Here is a 17,710-nt window from a genome sequence, read left to right on the forward strand (position 1 = left end):
AACACAGATAACAACAGATAAACAGAAAAAAAACTTCAGTTTATAAAAGAGGATTTCTAAATGGTCAATTAGTATTTGAAAAAGTACTGACACTCACTAGTAATCTGGGATATACAAATTTAAACTACAACAGATCTCACTTGTTATGGATTTAATCATGTCACCCATAAAAATATGTTCAAGTCCTAACTTCTGTCCTGTGGCTGAATATCCATTCAAAAAAAGGATATTTGAAGATGTTACCAGTTACAACAAGACCAATGCTTGCTTCAGCAGTATATATACTAAAGTTGAAACAATTCAGAAAAGACATGCATGGCCCCTGCACAAGGATGACACAGAAATTCATGAAGCATTCTATATTTAAAAAAAAAAAAAAAAAAAAAAAAAAAGAAGAAGAGGACAAACTGAATCAATGTGAGTCTTAATCCGATATTACTGGAGTCCTTAGAAGAGGGGGAAATTTGGACACAGGAGTAGGAGGCAAAAAGAGACAGATCACCATTTAATGGAGGCAGAGATTGAGTTATGGATTGCCAGGAAGCCATCCCCAGAACACTAGACTTCAGAGAAAGCATGATCCTGCTAACATCTGATTTTGGACTTCTAGCCTCTAAAACTGTGAGAAAGTAAATTACTGTCGTGTAAGTCTATAGTACTTTGCCCTGGCAACTAAGACATTACTTAACATCCATCAGAGTGACTACAATTTAAAAATCTGATGTTTTCAATTCCCAGCTGCTAAAACAAACACCACGCAATGGGTTGACTTAACAAAAGGAATTTATTGTCTCACAGTACTGAGACTAGAAGTTCAAAATCAAGGTGTCAGAAAGGCTATGCTTTTTCTTAAAGATGACAGCATTCTGGGGCTGGCTGCCAATGATCCTTGGAGCTTGGCTCTTCTGTCACATGGCAATGCACATGACAATGTCTTTTCTCCTTTCTCCTCAACGTTCCATGGACTTTCTGCTTCCTGATTTTTCCCTGTGGCTTTCTCTTTCCATATCCAATTGGCTTTGCTTGTGTGTATCTATAACCCTATACATCCATGTCATAGGTGGGAGAAAGGGACAAGTGCTTCAAGAAAGACACAATAGTCAGTTAATGGAAGGTTACTTCAAGGTGGTAGTCACAGAGGGCTTACAGATGACTGTAGGTGAGCAGCAAGGGAGAAGACATGGGGAAAATGTAAATGATCTTCATATAGGCAAGATTCCTTATATTGTTTAGGGAGGCTGGAATACAGGAGAGTGGGGAAAGAGCAGAGAAGAGACTGGAGAGGGACATGGGTCACACTGGCCTTGGGACTTGGTGAGGAAAATGGGCCCTTTTCTGAAAGCCAGGGGAACCAGTGAAGGATTTGAGGAAGGGATAGGGCATATTCAGATTGATTGGTATGATTGAGCTTGGAAGTAAAGGTGACTAAGAGTGTTTCCCACAGAAATATATATAAAGGTCCAAAAGGAGATATGCACTGAAATACCTATCCATGGTATTATAATTTTTAATTGGAAAAGTAGGAAACAATAGAGGTCAAGCACTAGGGGACTTATCAAAGGTATTACAGTGCAATAGTACAATAGAATTCTACACAGATATTTAAAAGGATGTAGTAGATCATTATGCACTGACATGAAAAAATAGTGAAATACTGAGTGAAAAAAATCAGGTGAAAAACAGTATGTAAAGTGAAATCCAGATTATTGTAAACAAAAAAAATTGGAACTATATTCACAACTATTAAAGGTGTTTATCTTGTAGTATTATTGAGTACGGGGAGGTAATAGTGGAGACAATTTTTATGGATTTTATTTTATGGATTTATGGATTGTTTGAATATTTAAAATGCCCATGTAATACTTTTATAAATTTAAATATATGTATATTTCCTTTTGAAAAAACTATACTTAGGAGGGGAAATAAGTCAGGTTAGCTGAGAAGAAAGGTGACATCTAACTTAATATGAAAATTAATGAGGATCACAATGAAATGTAAATGTAAGAAGCTAAGGTACTATATTTTAAAATTCCATTACACATATTGATGTAATATATTGAATAAATCTTGAGGTTAAGGAAATACTTTCAAAAATGTACTAATGACAGATTAATTCACAGCAAAGAACATGTTCACCATCTACCATTACATTTCTGATTTAGCTGGGCTGGACAGCAGGTTTCAAGCTTAAGCAAATGATTACAACAGTCTCACAATTCTAGCCCTGAATCACCATGACAACACAAACATTTAATTATATACATGCGTTGGAAGAAAACCAAAGAATGAGAAATACAAAAGCATGTGAAGTATTTTTTTTTTTTTTAGTTCTGCAAAGGAAAACACAAAACAGAATGATTTTTCTAAATGCTTCTTACAAAAGAATACCATGTTTGTGAAAATAGTCAATTAAATGAATTTAAGTGTAACATAACTTAAACACTATGACCATTTCCATCTTTCAGCCCTCTTGATTTATCAAAACTCTCAATAACACACTCAGGAGTATTCAAACAAAACTAAACAGCAATAAAGCTTTTCTAAGCTTCCTGTAATTTGAGTGACAATTTATATAATTACAAGTATTCGACAACTTTTTTTTATCATTTCTAAATGGTTATGAATAGCTGTGAGTTTAGAAGATTATATTTTGAAATGCATTTATATACAAACCTGACATAAAAAAAAAAACAAAATAAATTAACCTATTACTATGTTTAGGCTGTTGATTTATAGTGTGATATATATGAAAAGGAAATTTCCAGATAAAGCTAAAAGAAGGGGTTAGTTACTGGATCTAAACACTAGCCGAAACGTGAATCCGTTTTGTTCACGGTTCAGATCTCACAAAGTAGAATCATGTAATTAGCCTCATCTGCGTGGGTGAGAAATGGATGGAAGAGCTTTAAAATATATATATATATATCTGTGCCAACATCCCATGATAAACAAGGGAAGAGAAATGATCAGATTCACCTGAAGCATTTATTAACCCTTTAAGGTTTAAGGAGACTATGTAAATCTACCAGCCCTAAAGACTAAGTAAGCTTCTTTGTTCAACACTAAACAAGCATTTATCAAACACTGTGTGTTGAGCATTTGGGATAAGAGATAACAATATCCATAATCAAACGGCTCACAGGTTAGTTGGCAAGACAGACCAGTAAGAAATTACCATAGTAGGGCATCCATTGGTAGGAGGACCTCACATCCCAGTTTATACCTGTTGTTCTAGCATAATTTTAAAAATTACTGTTAATAATTTCAATCTAAAGTATATCTCAGTTTAGACAATAAATTAGATGATCATCTAATTTTGTAGGGATTCTGTGGGAGCATCTTATTATCTTAGTCATAAAGATTCTTTGGTGAACCAGTGAGCACTGTGGGAGACATAAACCAATACTAGAAGGGTTTCCTGGAAGAGGTGCTGCCTGAGGTGAATCTTAAAGCATAAATTAGTTACCCTAGTGAAGACAGGAGAGGCAGCTGGAGGGGACCCAGCAGACACTTGAATTAAGCTAATGGCATCCAGTCTCAACTATTTTCCTAGCAAAGGAGATTCTCCTTTGCACCCAAATTACATAATGTCACCCATATGGGGACCCTGGTTCTTCAAACTCCTTTAACAAGCCTCTCAGATTCCTTTACAAGAGCATATATGCAAGTGGTGCTGGGGCACTTTCTGGTAATTTCTTGTACCCTGTTTCACCCCAGGCATCAGGTAGAATCACAGTGCAGTAGGGCTGACAGCCACTCCTGTGTTGTAGTGAACACCTGAAACATTTGTCAGACCAGCATTGTTTCCAATGAGGAAAGTCTCCCCACCACACAGCCCCACCTCCTCCCACCACGTGGGAAGGCATGTAAACCACCAGGACTAGAGTCGTTTAGGGAATGTTGGTTAGATGCTAGGTTATCTCTAAGGTTAACAGGCTTCTTTAAGAGCACACATTAAAACCTGCCTAAAAAATAAAGCCAGTATGGAATAAAATCAACCTGAGATATGGAAAGAGAATCCTAAAGGCATTCTTAGAATCCCTGGATTCAGCAATGCCACAAACTCTGAGATTTTCCTAGTACACTAGCTAACAATTCCACCTTCAGTTGTGCAAAGAAAGCTTCTTTATCTCCCCATAACTCTGTAGTAACAGATGGGATGTTGGGGAGGGAGGGAGGTGGAGAAAACACTAGTCCTATCTGGCAACCTCAGTTAAAATCAATAATTTAACTCAGTTGCTGCTGAAAGAGCCAAAGTTAATCTCAGTGTTTCAAAGTTCTGAGCTATCCCACTCCTCTCCAAGAAGGCAAATAGGTATATGAGAGAGGAAGGTGGCTTTTGTGTCCTGGTGGCCTGGGAAGGCAAAGGGGGTTCTCACATGCACAGGTTGTTCTCTGGACTCCTGTTGATCTCTGCAGCAGACTAGCTGGTCTGGCTGCTCTCTGGGTGACTGCGACCAGTCCTATCTCTGATCCTTCTGTGTATATGTGATCTCTTGACTAGGGCAATGCTCCAATGAGCGCTGGTCATTTCTCACTTCACCTCTCACAGGGGCTATGGTCTTCCCTATGGTACACTGGGACCCACATTTCACCTCTAGTCCAGGTGTACACACTATAGCCCTTGGCTGTGAACTTGGTCCCCCATGACAAGGACCTTCAGAAAAGCCCACCATCAGCACCTTCAGCTACATTCCCCATCCCTCCGTAGAGCACAAGTGAACTTCTGAATCCTTTTACCACTACACAGGAGCTAAGGGACACTCAGGGCACCTAAACTCAGATTCTGTCTTTCTCTAACCATGTTGAACCATCAAGGTGATTGGAATAATGCTGTCATCTGCTGAGGTTATTTCCTTCCAGACTTAAATGGTAACTAGGGCAGGAGTCCCTATATCATTGACACACACCACCACCACCACCACCACCCTGCCACCCACCACCAAGACTTTAGCCTAGAGAGAGAGCCACATCTGAGTATGCTTTCCCCACCAGCAGGCCCCCAGGATTAAAAGGACTAGTTTTTCCTTTTTTTTTTTAATTTCTATTTTATAAAGAATTTCAATATTTAGAACTCTATGATCAAAAACACAAAACAAAACAAACAGAAACTCCATGATCAGGTTCACCAGGCTTGCTTCTTTGTATGTTAAAGTAGAAGATCAAGGAATTTATGAAATCCTTTTCCTTACCAATGGAGCCTTGCAAGTCTGTTATTTTGTTACATGCTTGAAAATTCTGGTTTGGTAACAACTGTTTATTAACAGTTTCTTTTTCTTTACACTCCTGCAGTTATAATCCTAATTTAATCCCATCCCCTATAGCCAGGTCCTATACCCCAAAATGTAAACAATAGGCACATTAATTATTTTTAAAATTATCTTACATCAATGGTCCTCAACATATCGTCCCCAGATTAGCAGCACTGTTAAAAGTGCAAATTTTTGGACATTACCTTAGGCCTACTGAATTAGAAACTCCAGAAGCAAGGCTCAAAAATCTGAATTTTAACAAGACCCTATGTGATTGCGGTGCATGCCAAAGTTTGAAAACCACTGCTGTAGGTACGTATATAAAAGAGCCTCCTTCCAAATGATCGAGGTATATATAATCTTTTCTCTCACTGGCCTCACCAACCTGGAGGAGGACACAGTGTCAGGTCAAGGAGGGTCACTCCGGGCAACACGGGCTGAGGTAATATGTGGTTTTCCTCAGAGGGAGAATGACATAGCTGTGGAGAAGGAATACAAGGGATAGTCTGGACATGAGGCACACAGACATGAAGTACCAAGGGCACAATAAAGTCTATAGCTCTTTTTTTAAAGAGTAGGATCTCTACCTGGGCTTGAGATTCATCCAAAGTGAGAATATGGAGCCTCTAGTCAGGCCTTCGCCTCTAGAGCGTTTGCCAGGTGATTCATGGCAGTCTGTGAGACCTCATGGACTTTTCTGTCTTATGCCTCTTTCCTCCCTAAAGAAATAAGATTCTGTTTGCTCTTGAACTTTAAATATTAAAATGGAATTTACTTACTGTCTGGCTCCAAAGGCAAGAGCAGTTGGCTAAGACCCATAAAACCAAACACACTGCACACCAGGATTTTTAAATATGTAATTTAGAAAGCACTGCAGAATGAAAGTAATATATATATATGTAGTAATAAAAATAATTCTATCCATCCGATTAGAGATTATTTTTATGTTAACTGCATGATATCCCTATGAGTATATGAATCTTGTAAGCCATAGAAACAAAACTTAATTAACTTCAGCAGAAAATGGATATATCAGAAAGATCCTGAGTAACTCAGAGGATTGAAAGAAAACTGCAGAACCTTCTGGGAATGGACAAGGAACGAGGGCAACTCCCAGGATCCAAATGGCAGGAACTAGTGAGTGTCTCTTTAAGGAACCGCCACCAAGGTCAGCCAGCTCCAAGTGTCCCCTCACCTTCTGGTAATCCTCTCAAGAAATTAAGTGCCAGAGAGGGACTCACGAGTCACAATTTCCCACTTTGGCTTGAATGATAGTCTCACAAGGGAAAGGAACACATCCCCAAAACGGAAATCAAGCTGCTGTCACCAAAAAAGGAAAAATGGATGCTGGGTGGTCAAGAAATGTCCATCACAATAATGCCACAAATTCAAGGGTAAGCTGAGGAACCTGAAACCTAAAGAAGCTGTTACTGCCCAACATCTCACAGCCAGAGAATGTCAAAGTAAATGTAAGCTCTCTGAGTCATACATCACACCTCTTCTCTTGTATTTTCTTGTTTATTGTAACTTTTCCAGTCCATATGAAAGGACAACCCCCAAAGCTTATCTTCTGTCATCATTTTCAGAAATTATAGTCAAAATCAAGGAGGCAGATTTGACTCTCAAAAACAATCATAGAAAGGAAGTTACCTCTAGTTTCTCGGTATATAGATGGCCTGTTTCCTTCAATCATTCTTAGGCACATAAAAAAACCCTTTTAAGTTTAGTACTGAGATCAAATCTACATATGTATTTATAACTGCAAAATAGTACTGTTTTAATAATAACACAAGAAATAGCCTTATACTCATTCCTGATTTTTTAATTCACCAAGTGATGTTACAGAGAATAAACTTTTAAACTACAAATACATCTACTTTCATCACACTATGCTAATCTAACCCTTTATGTGAAAACAATACTACTAATTCCTATTAAAGCTTCCCTGAATAAAAAGCTATTTTGTGGACACAGAAATCCACTTTTTCTAAATCTCATTTCTTTTCATCTTTGCCACTGCCAGTCTGCTCTTTCTTTGTGCAAAAGAGTAAATCCTTTCAGAGCCAACAGGCTCAAATACCATAGCGACTGAGATTACCAATACTGACATCCCAGCTGAATAAACCCTAAGGAACATTTCTTCTCACCTTTCACCTTGAAGTAATCACAGCACTGGAAGTGCAGGCTCTTTGGTGGCAAATGACAAGGAAATTGCCCCTCATACTTTAGCCTTGGAAATTGTCTTCAATGTTGGCTTATAAAGTCAGCTATTTAAAAATAAATTTTCTAGGAGTAATACCAATTTAAAAAGAAAAAACTTACATAGATGAAGCTCCTTATTTTTGTGCTCACATACCAACCACCTCAAATCTTCTCCACCCTTCGGCATTCAGCAAAGGTATTTGCACTTATACTTGGTTTAATATTATTAAAGCATTGGCTACAATTTTCCTTAATCTCATTATCAAAAACTGAGAGACATAGATTTAACTCTTCCATTGCTAATGACTCCCATTTCATAGGGATAGTAGTTAAGCGCACTGCCCAAGAGGTTTTTAAAAATAGCCACTGTAACATTTTTTTTTTATTTTATTTTATTGAAATTGTTCACATACCATACAATCATCCAAAGATCCAAAGTGCACAATCAATTGCCCATGGTACTATCATACAGCTGTGCATCCATCACCACAGTCATTTTTTTTTTCAATTTTTAGAACATTTTCATACTTCAGAAAAGAAATAAAGAAAAAAAGAAAACTCAAATCCTCCCATACCCATAACCACCACCTCCCTCCATTATTGACTCATAGTATTGGTATAGTACATTTGTTACTGTTGATGAAAGAATATTAAAATACTATTAAATGTAGTACATAGTTTGCAATAGGTATATTTCCCCCTATATATCCCTCTGTTATTAACTTTTAGTTATAGTATCATACATTTGTTCTAGTCCATTCAACCTATAAGACCCAGCTCAAAAGTTACCTCCCCAGGCAGAGTTAATTACACTTTTCTTTTTTAATTATTTTTAATATCTCTATCTATATACCTCTTATAAAATTTCATTGCAATTTGTCTGTTTACTTATCATTTTCTCCCAAATCCTAAGCCCCTCAAAATATGGAGCAATATCTTATGTTTCATTTGTTTCAAATAGTCTCTAATACATTATTGCCCTTCAGGATTCTGTGTATGTATGTGTGTTATATGAATAGATGGGGACATAAACAAGGCTTCCCTCAATGTTTTGTATGGAAAGAACATAATCAAAATTAAGGGCCATATGAAAGAAATTAGAGGAGATCTAAAAAAAATGGAAGGACATTCCATGTTCCTGGATTAGAAGACTAAATATTGTTAAAATGTCAATTCTACCCAGAGCAAGTTACAGATTCAATGCAATCTCAATCAAAATTCCAACAGCCTTCTTTGTAGAAATGGAAAAGCCAATCATAAAACTCACATAGAAGGGCAAAGGGAACCAAATAGCTGAAACAACCTTGAAAAAGAAGACAAAGTTGGAGGAGTCATACTTCCTGATTTTAAAACTTATTACACATCGATAGTAATCAAAACAGCATGGTACTGGCATGAAGACAGATATATGAACTAATGGAATAGAATTGAGAGCTCAGAAATAAACCTTCACATCTACAGCCAATTGATTTTTGACAGGGATGCCAAGTACACCCAATGGGGAGAGAATAGTCTCTTCAACAAATGGTGCTTGGAAAACTGGATATCCAAAAGAATGAAAATGGACCCCTACCTCACATCATATATAAAGATTAATTCAAGGTAGAGCAAGACCAAAATACAAGAACTTAAACTATAAAACTGCTTGAAGAAAATGTAGGGAAGCATCTTTAGTACCTAGTATTAAGCAATGGTTGTTAGACTTTACACCAAAAGCACAAGCAAAAAAGAAAAATATATAAGTTGGGACTGCATCAAAATTAAAAAGTTTTTGCATCAAAGGACATTATCAAGAAAGTGAAAAGACAACCTACAGAATGGGAGAAAATATTTCGAAGCCATATATCTGATAAGGATTTAATATCCAGAATATAAAATGAACTTCTACAACTCAACAATAAAAAGACAAACAACCCAATTTTTTAAATGGGCAAAATACTTGAATGGGCATTTCTCTAAAGAAGATAGGAAAATGGCCAAAAAGTACAAGAAAATATTCTAAACATTACAAGCCTTTTGAGAAATGCAAATCAAAACCAAAAGGAGATACCATTTCACACTCACTAGAATGGCTACTATTAGAAAAACAGAAAATATGTGTTAATGAGTGTGTGGAAAATAGGAGCCCTTGTGCATTGTTGGTGGGAACGTAAAATGATGCAGCCTCTGTGGAAAACAGTTTGGTGGGTCTTCAGAAGGTTAAATATAGAATTACCATATGACCCAGCAGTCCCACTTCTAGGTATATACATAAGTGAATTGAAAGCAGGAACTCAAAAAGATATTTTCACACCAACATTCACAGTGGCATTATTCACTATGTATAGAGTTGCCTTACAACCCAGCAATCCCGCTACTTGGTATATACCCAGAAAACTGAAAGCAGGGATGTGAACAGGAATTTTATTTGTACACTGATGTTCATAGTGGCATTATTCATAATTGCCAAAAGATGGAAGCAACCCAAGTGTCTATCAACAGAAGAATGAATAAACAAAATGTGGTTTATACATACAACAGAATATTATTCAGCCATAAAAAGGAATGAAGTTCTAATACATGCTACAATATGGGTGAACCTTGAAAAAACATCATGTTGAATGAAATAAGATAGACTCAAAAGGACAAATACTGTATGATCTCATTTATATGAAATAATTAGAATAAGCAAATTCACAGCATCAGAAACTAGAACACAGATTACCAGGGGTAGGGATATGGGTGGGGAACCTGGAGTAAATGCTTAATTGGTAAAGAGTTTCTGTTTGGGTTGATGGAAAAGTTTTGGTAATGGATGGTAGTGATGGTAGCACAACATTATGAATGTAATTAACACCACTGAATTGTATACTTGAAAGTCATTAAAGTAGGAAATTTTAACTTGTGTATATGTTACCATAATAAAAATTTAAAAAAAACTGCACCAAAACCATAGAACAACACAAAGCACAAAGCCTAATATAAACTACAGAATACAGTTAGTACAATTATAATTATATTGTTTCATTAATTGTAACAAAAGTACCGCACCAATGCAAAATGTTAATATAATAGGAAAAACTGGGAGTTAGTGGGTGCAGTAAATAGAAACTCTGTACTTTCTGCATGAGTTTTCTGTAAACCTACAACTGCTCAAATAAGAAAAAAAAAAAAAGGTAAGTAGGAATTAGATAGGTGAGGGAGCCAGCTGAAAGATGGAAAGAGTGTTCCAAACAGAGGAAACAGCATGGATAAAGCACTAGAGAGATGAGAGGGCACAGCACACCAAGAAATGAATAAAGTTCAGTATGGTTGGATTATAGAGAATGAAGTGAGATTCATAAGCAAAGAGCTTACAAAGAGAACAGGGGCCCTATCATGGGAAACAAGTGGACATATCTGATAAATGTTTAGAACAGAGGAGTGCCAGAACTGGATGTTTGGATGGGTGAAGTGGGAGACCACTGGGTGAATGGAAATACTGGAGGAAATGATGAAAAAAAAACTTAAGTACCATGTATATAAATCCTTCCTGATGCCAGATTGCAGCCCATCATGTCCACACTGCCCCAAGGAAGTTCATGGGGGATACCACATACCTGGTCAAGAAAGAGCTCTGCAGTGAATTGCTTAATGGATGTACAGACTTCACACCCACCAGTCCCACAGACTCCCCTAAATGCTCTGGAGTGGCTGAGCCTGGAAGACACTCAAGGTATCTCTGGAGCAGCACATACCTGCAAATTTTTGCACACACTAACATTTGTCTCTTTCACCCTGTGGTATTAGGTGTGTGCTCAGTGTCACGTCCACACTGGATGACTTCAACAATCCCATCTGACTTGCAATTGAGGCAGCATTGTATTCATTCACATAAATTTGATGTATAATTTTCTCTCTAGAAAGTATTTTCCGGAAAAGAACATTCTCACAATCTCCCCTCAATCTTTCTGTCTTGCAATTTGGAACGAGTTTGCATTCTTTACATGGAAAATGATCTATTATGGTATATCCATAAGATGGAATAATATGCAGGCACTGTAATGTTTATAGATATATTTAAAGACATGAGAAGACAATTATGACAAAAAATTTAAGTGAAAAAGAAGCAAACTACAAAATTGAATTAAAAATGTGATTTTAACCAGACAAAACCTACCTCAAGAGAGAAATGCAACAAAATATTTCTTATTAACAGTGGTTATCTCTGGTGGTGACATTGATATGACTTTTAATCTTTTCTCTTTACTTTCCTGGTTTGTTAAGGTTTTTTAAAAGAGCTACATTGGTATTTTTAAATAAATCAATTTATTCTGCAAGCCTGCCCTCATAGTATTTCTAATGAGGTATTATTCAAACAGAACTCTGAATTCTGGTACAAATTGCATATTGTCATAAAATCACTCAGGTTCTGGTTACATTTCACAGTCTCTAAAAAAATTGCTGTTCTTAAATCAAGACTAATAAAAGCAAATGTATAAATATTTTGGTGAAGTCTTGATATTGTTCTTCAGTTCATCATCTCCACCAAAGCAGTTTCCTTCTCATACTAGCTTATCCTCCCAATATTTGCAGTGTTATTTTTTCTTTTGATGGTACAACCTCTCTCCCTTTCTATCCAAGTTCAAAATCTTGGAAACCTTCAGTTTCATTTCTTCATTATTTCATTCAACCAGTATTTATTTAACACCCACTAGGTATCAATACCTGTGTTAGATGCTAATAATACAAACATGCAATGGTACCCCTGCCTTTAGAGATTTTTTAGTTTGATGAAGACAGAGATGAAACAATTTCAGTACAAATATGGTCACTGAGGTATGTACAAGATTTGTAGTTAAAAGGGTGCCTATTTCCATGTGGGTGAGTCAAGAAAGACTTCATAGAAGAGGTTACAACTGAGTTGGTTCTTGCAGGATCAGTAACAGGTGTATAAACAAGAGAGACCATTCCAATAGAGGGAAAAGCTCACATAGAGTCATTAGAGAGGGTGGCATGCTCTGGAAATGCAAGTCGTTCAGAATGGTTGGGGTGTAAACAGAGAGCAGGGAAATGAGACCATACAGCTAACCAGAGGACAGACCATAAAGAGCCTTTTATGTCATTCAATGCAAGTGGGACTTTATCCACCAAGTGGTGGGAAGATGAAGGAATTTTGATTGGGGAAGTAGCACATCAGATTTGCATCTTAAGAGGATTACTGTGCCATTCCATAAGAAACCAGTAGCTGTGTATCACTACTGAGTACTTGAAATGTAGCTAGTTCAAATTGAAATGTGTTATAAGTGTAAAATACATACCAGATTCCAAAGACTTAAGAGAAATAAAATATGCATATCCTGTTAATATTTCTATATTGATTACATGTTGAAATAATATTTTAGATGTATTTATGAAATAAAACATATTATTAAAATTTCTTGTTTCTTTTTATTTTTGTTGCTATATTGGGTAGCTTTCTTGGGGTAAAGTAGGAACAGGTTGGAAGTAAAGCAGTTATCTTAGGTTAGTTGTCTTTTTCTTACTCCCTTGTTATGGTCTCTTTGAAATGTTCTTTTATTGTATGTTTTTTTTTTTTTTTAATTTTTTTTTTCCATACAGTTGATTTAAAAAAGAAAAAAAAGTTAAAAAAAAAACAAGGGAAAAAAATATGTAGTGCCCCCTTGAGGAGCCTGTGGAGAATGCAGGTGTATTGGCCTACCCTACCTCGATGGTTGCTAACATGACCACAGATATAGGGGACTGGTGGTTTGATGGGTTGAGCCCTCTACCACAGGTTTTACCCTTGGGAAGACGGTTGCTGCAAAGGAGAGGCTAGGCCTCCCTATAATTGTGCCTAAGAGCCTCCTCCCGAATGCCTCTTTGCTGCTCAGATGTGGCCGTCTCTCTACATGCCCTCCCCCCTACGTGGGATCTGACACCCAGGGAAGTGAATCTCCCTGGCAACGTGGAATATGACTCCCGGGGAGGAATGTAGACCCGGCATCGTGAGACGGAGAACATCTTCTTGACCAAAAGGGGGATGTGAAAGGAAATGAAATAAGCTTCAGTGGCAGAGAGATTCCAAAAGGAGCCGAGAGGTCACTCTGGTGGGCACTCTTATGCACAATTTAGACAACCCTTTTTAGGTTCTAAAGAATTGGGGTAGCTGGTGGTGGATACCTGAAACTATCAAACTACAACCCAGAACCCATGAATCTCAAAGACAATTGTATAAAAATGTAGCTTATGAGGGGTGACAGTGGGATTGGGAAAGCCATAAGGACCACACTCCACTTTGTCTAGTTTATGGATGGATGAGTAGAAAAATAGGGGAAGGAAACAAACAAACAGACAAAGATACCCAGTGTTCTTTTTTACTTCAATTGCTCTTTTTCACTTTAATTATTATTCTTGTTATTTTTGTGTGTGTGCTAATGAAGGTGTCAGGGATTGATTTAGGTGATGAATGTACAACTATGTAATGGTACTGTGAACAATCGAATGTACGATTTGTTTTGTATAACTGCGTGGTATGTGAATATATCTCAATAAAATGAAGATAAAAAAAAAATAAAGTGCACCTAATAGGAAATGTAAAATTGCATATGTGACTGCATTCTATTTCTATTGAACAATGTTGCTTTAGAGACATAAAAGAAAATGATCTAGCTGTAGCTAGACCATGAGCAGATAAAACAGCTAAGAAGTTTTGCAGCAGACAAGGTAAGAGAGGAAGTATCTGATCCAGAGAGAGGATGATGGAGATGGAGAGGCAGGGAATGGATACAGGAGAAAGGATTTAATGTTCTTAAATTATGGTGGTAGATGTAGGTGAGAGAAGTCTAGTAAGACTCCAAGTTTTCTAGCTTGGCCAAGTAAGTGGGTAAGGAATTCACCAAGACAGATTATCTGCAAGTTGAAGCAAGTATGTGATAGAAGGTAATGAATGAGCTCAGCTCTTTACCTTGCGAGTTTGTAGGTTGCTATGGAAAAACTGGAACTGTACAGTGCTCAGTTGTTCATTTAAGTCAAGAGCCCCAGCAGAGAGGTCTAGTTTGAGAAGTGTTTGTCACTTTTAGAGGTGGTATTGAATGCCCAAGGAGAGTAAACAGAGTTGGAATAACACTGACTTTCAGAGTCCTGGAGAACATTAACATTTTAAAAAGATAAGTGTTGTGGTTGGGAACCAGATCCCCTGGATTTGAATCCACACTGATGGGGGTATGCCAAAGGGCCATAGGAGCCAACTGAAAAGAGTTCCAATGGCCAAAGCTGGAACAATCTGAGCAACAAATAAAGTAGTATTGGATTATAACCAAAATATAAAATATATATATATATCCATGTGTCCATACTGATATAAATAAATGCTTGCATAAATTAATAAATAGGAGAGAACAGAGATATCTTCCATGCAAAAAAATCCAAGTATTTTATATAGATACTCCACCTTCAAGGAGGGGGAGCTTAAGTTTCAGCTGCACACAGTGACTTCCTTCCAGATTACAGTATGGAAATAAGAGAAAAAAGAGTAATTTTACAGTTGAGAAACCTAACAAATGTTACTCCAGGGGCATAAATATAAAAACAGAGACAAAACTATTTGAAGATGATATGATTCTCTATCCAAAAACAATTCAAAGATTCAAAGGCTAACATTCTTCATCACCCTGTTCTGGGACACCTTGAGACTCAACCTTTCTCCTTAGACATTCCTGAGCAGGAACTGTGGTCCAAGAGGAGCCAATCCTCCAGCTTCTGATGCCAACCATATCCATCCAACAAAAGGAGGCCGACTTTGAGAGTATCTTCCCCTGTGACCCAGGACTGGGAGGGAGAAAACAGACTCTGCTTTCTTGCCTACAATTCTTGCTGCAACAGCACAAGATTTCTATGTGTTTAATATGACTTGTTTGACCATTAGAGTACTAGGGAGGGACAGCAGATGACCTATTGCATTGCTGAAACTGTTAGACCTTCTCATGGGCCTATGATTCATACAAGGACTTAGCTGTGGTTCACAGCCTCTTGACCTCAATTAAAACCCACAGTGGACCACTGAGCCCCTGGAACACCAGGATAATGATAAAATTCACAGGGTTTGAACTGTGTCTTAGAAAACTCAACTTACAGTGAAATTTCCTGAGTATTTCCATGGTGTACCTGCAGGCTTAAGGAGGTGGCCTGTACTACCAAATCTCTGACTGAATTTGCATCCAACAAACTAAAGTCAGTCTATGTATTCCTGTGGACAAAACACATTTAAAAAGAAAACAAGTTCTAAGAGTTTCATTACACAACTCCATATTTTGTTCCTAAAGTTCAAACTTGGAGCAACTGCAACCAGAGACAGTGGGAACTCTATGCAATGAGTATTTGGACTCTGATTCAAGGCAGTGACTAAAGCAGTACAGAAGATATATGGAATGTGATACCAGCAAGGACCTCAGATAAGAATCACTAGACAATGCACAGCTCCAACTACAACTAGGACCAAAGAAAATGCTCCCTGTACCTAGAGATATTTTATTATCTAAACCAATCTAAAGATTTCACTTATTCTCCTGTAAGACTTGACGAGAAACAGACATTTAGAAACTTAGAGGTAGTTTTTTGCTTTTATAATTTTAGTAAACATTATGCAGTTTATTTCACAGCATGGCAGTAGTCATTCTCAACTCACTCTTTCTTTTGTCTTTATAAAATAAAGTCCTGAGTTAAAATTATTTTTTTAAAGATCCATATCTGAACCAGGTGGATTCAAATGACAATTAAATGGCTTTAAAACTCAGGTTCATAGAGCAGATAAGTAGCTCCACTTTTTCCCTTAACAAATACTTTTTCCTATCTACTTGTGCCACAGATTGCACATCAATTACTACAATTATTTTATCTTCATTAGAAAATGTCAAAATTATCACTTCTCCACCTGCCAAATAAAACATTATATTCTCTCCCTTTATCACCTCAAACTGTATTGATCATCCCATGTGCCTACAGATTAAGGCCAAAGGAGTAAAGACATACAATTAATGTCTTCTACCCAGCTTTTGTCTTATTCAGATCAATTTAGCAAAAGAAGGATTAAACCCTGAGTTGCTTCTTCACCTCCTTGCACAGTGACCCACTGGAATTGAAATAGGGCTATCCATCAAACTAAACTGGCATCTGTAATCTGCTAAGCTGGGGTTTGCCTCAACTTCAAGTCATTTGTAGGAAAAGTGTCTCATTTCATTTTTAAACTTTTGAAGGATGATTTGTGTAATGGTTAAGTTCATGTGTCAACTTGGCCAGGAAATGGTGCCCAGTTGTCTGGTCAAGCAAGCACTGGCCTAACCATTACAGCAAGCACAACTGTGGCTGGTTTATTAAATCATCAGTCAATTGATTGCATCTGTGGCTGATTACATCAATGAAAGGAGTGTCTTCCACAGTGAAAGAATTCGACCAGCTGCATTTAATCCAATCAGCTGAAGACTTTCAAGGGATATAAAAGAGAACTTTCACTTCTTCTTCAGCTAGCCAGCCTCTCCTGGGGAGTTCATCAAAAGTGTCCATCGAAGTTGTCAGCTCTCTTCCTGCCTTACAAAATTTAGACTCGTGTCTTCACAGTTGTGTAAAACACTTTTATAAAATCGCGTATTTACAGATATGTCCTGTTGGTTCTGTTTCCCTAGAGAACCCTGACTAATAAAATTAGGTATGCTTAATAATATCAAATCCATGTTAGGACAATTAATATCAAAAACAAAACATAAGAGGGTGGGGCAAGATGGTGGCATAGAGAGGTGTGGAATTTAGTTAGTCCTATAGAGTAACTAGTAAATAGCCAGGAACAAATAGTAAACAGTCTGGAACAACTGTTGGGAGGCAACTGTGATGACACACATTGTATACGAGCCTGGAATGGGGGGGGGGATGGCAGAGATCATAGCATAGAATTGTAAGTAAATCTTCCCAAACTGTAGAGCTGGCACCCCTCCCCCCACAGCACAGCAGGCTGAGTTGTAACACTTCCCTGTGGAAAAAAGCAGCAGGCTACCTGGAGCAAGGAAAAGTAACTCAACCAAGCTCCAACTGCAGTTTTAATGAACAAATTTGGACTGCTGAATACAAGCTACAAGCACAGATAAACCCAGAGCAAGCAGGAAAGGAACCCTGAGGTCACTCCCATCAGAGAGGAGGCAGGGCTGATGGAAAAAAGATAATAAATAAAAATAGAGATGGCTGAGCTCAGAATAATGGAAAATGGCTGTGTCTCAAGAAAAAGGGCACTAAGAACTGGGTACCAACAC

At 37.4% G+C, this 17,710-nt stretch overlaps 1 non-coding gene across 1 annotated transcript; it reads left to right on the forward strand.

The window, feature by feature from the left end:
• The first annotated feature begins 260 nt into the window (after positions 1-260).
• LOC119510426 lies at positions 261-367 on the forward strand. The gene has a single exon (XR_005211923.1). It is a non-coding gene; the product is annotated as a U6 spliceosomal RNA (small nuclear RNA).
• The last annotated feature ends 17,343 nt before the right edge of the window (positions 368-17,710 follow it).

The sequence above is a fragment of the Choloepus didactylus genome, chromosome 1, assembly GCF_015220235.1.
Source record: "Choloepus didactylus isolate mChoDid1 chromosome 1, mChoDid1.pri, whole genome shotgun sequence".
Lineage (NCBI taxonomy): Eukaryota > Metazoa > Chordata > Mammalia > Pilosa > Megalonychidae > Choloepus > Choloepus didactylus.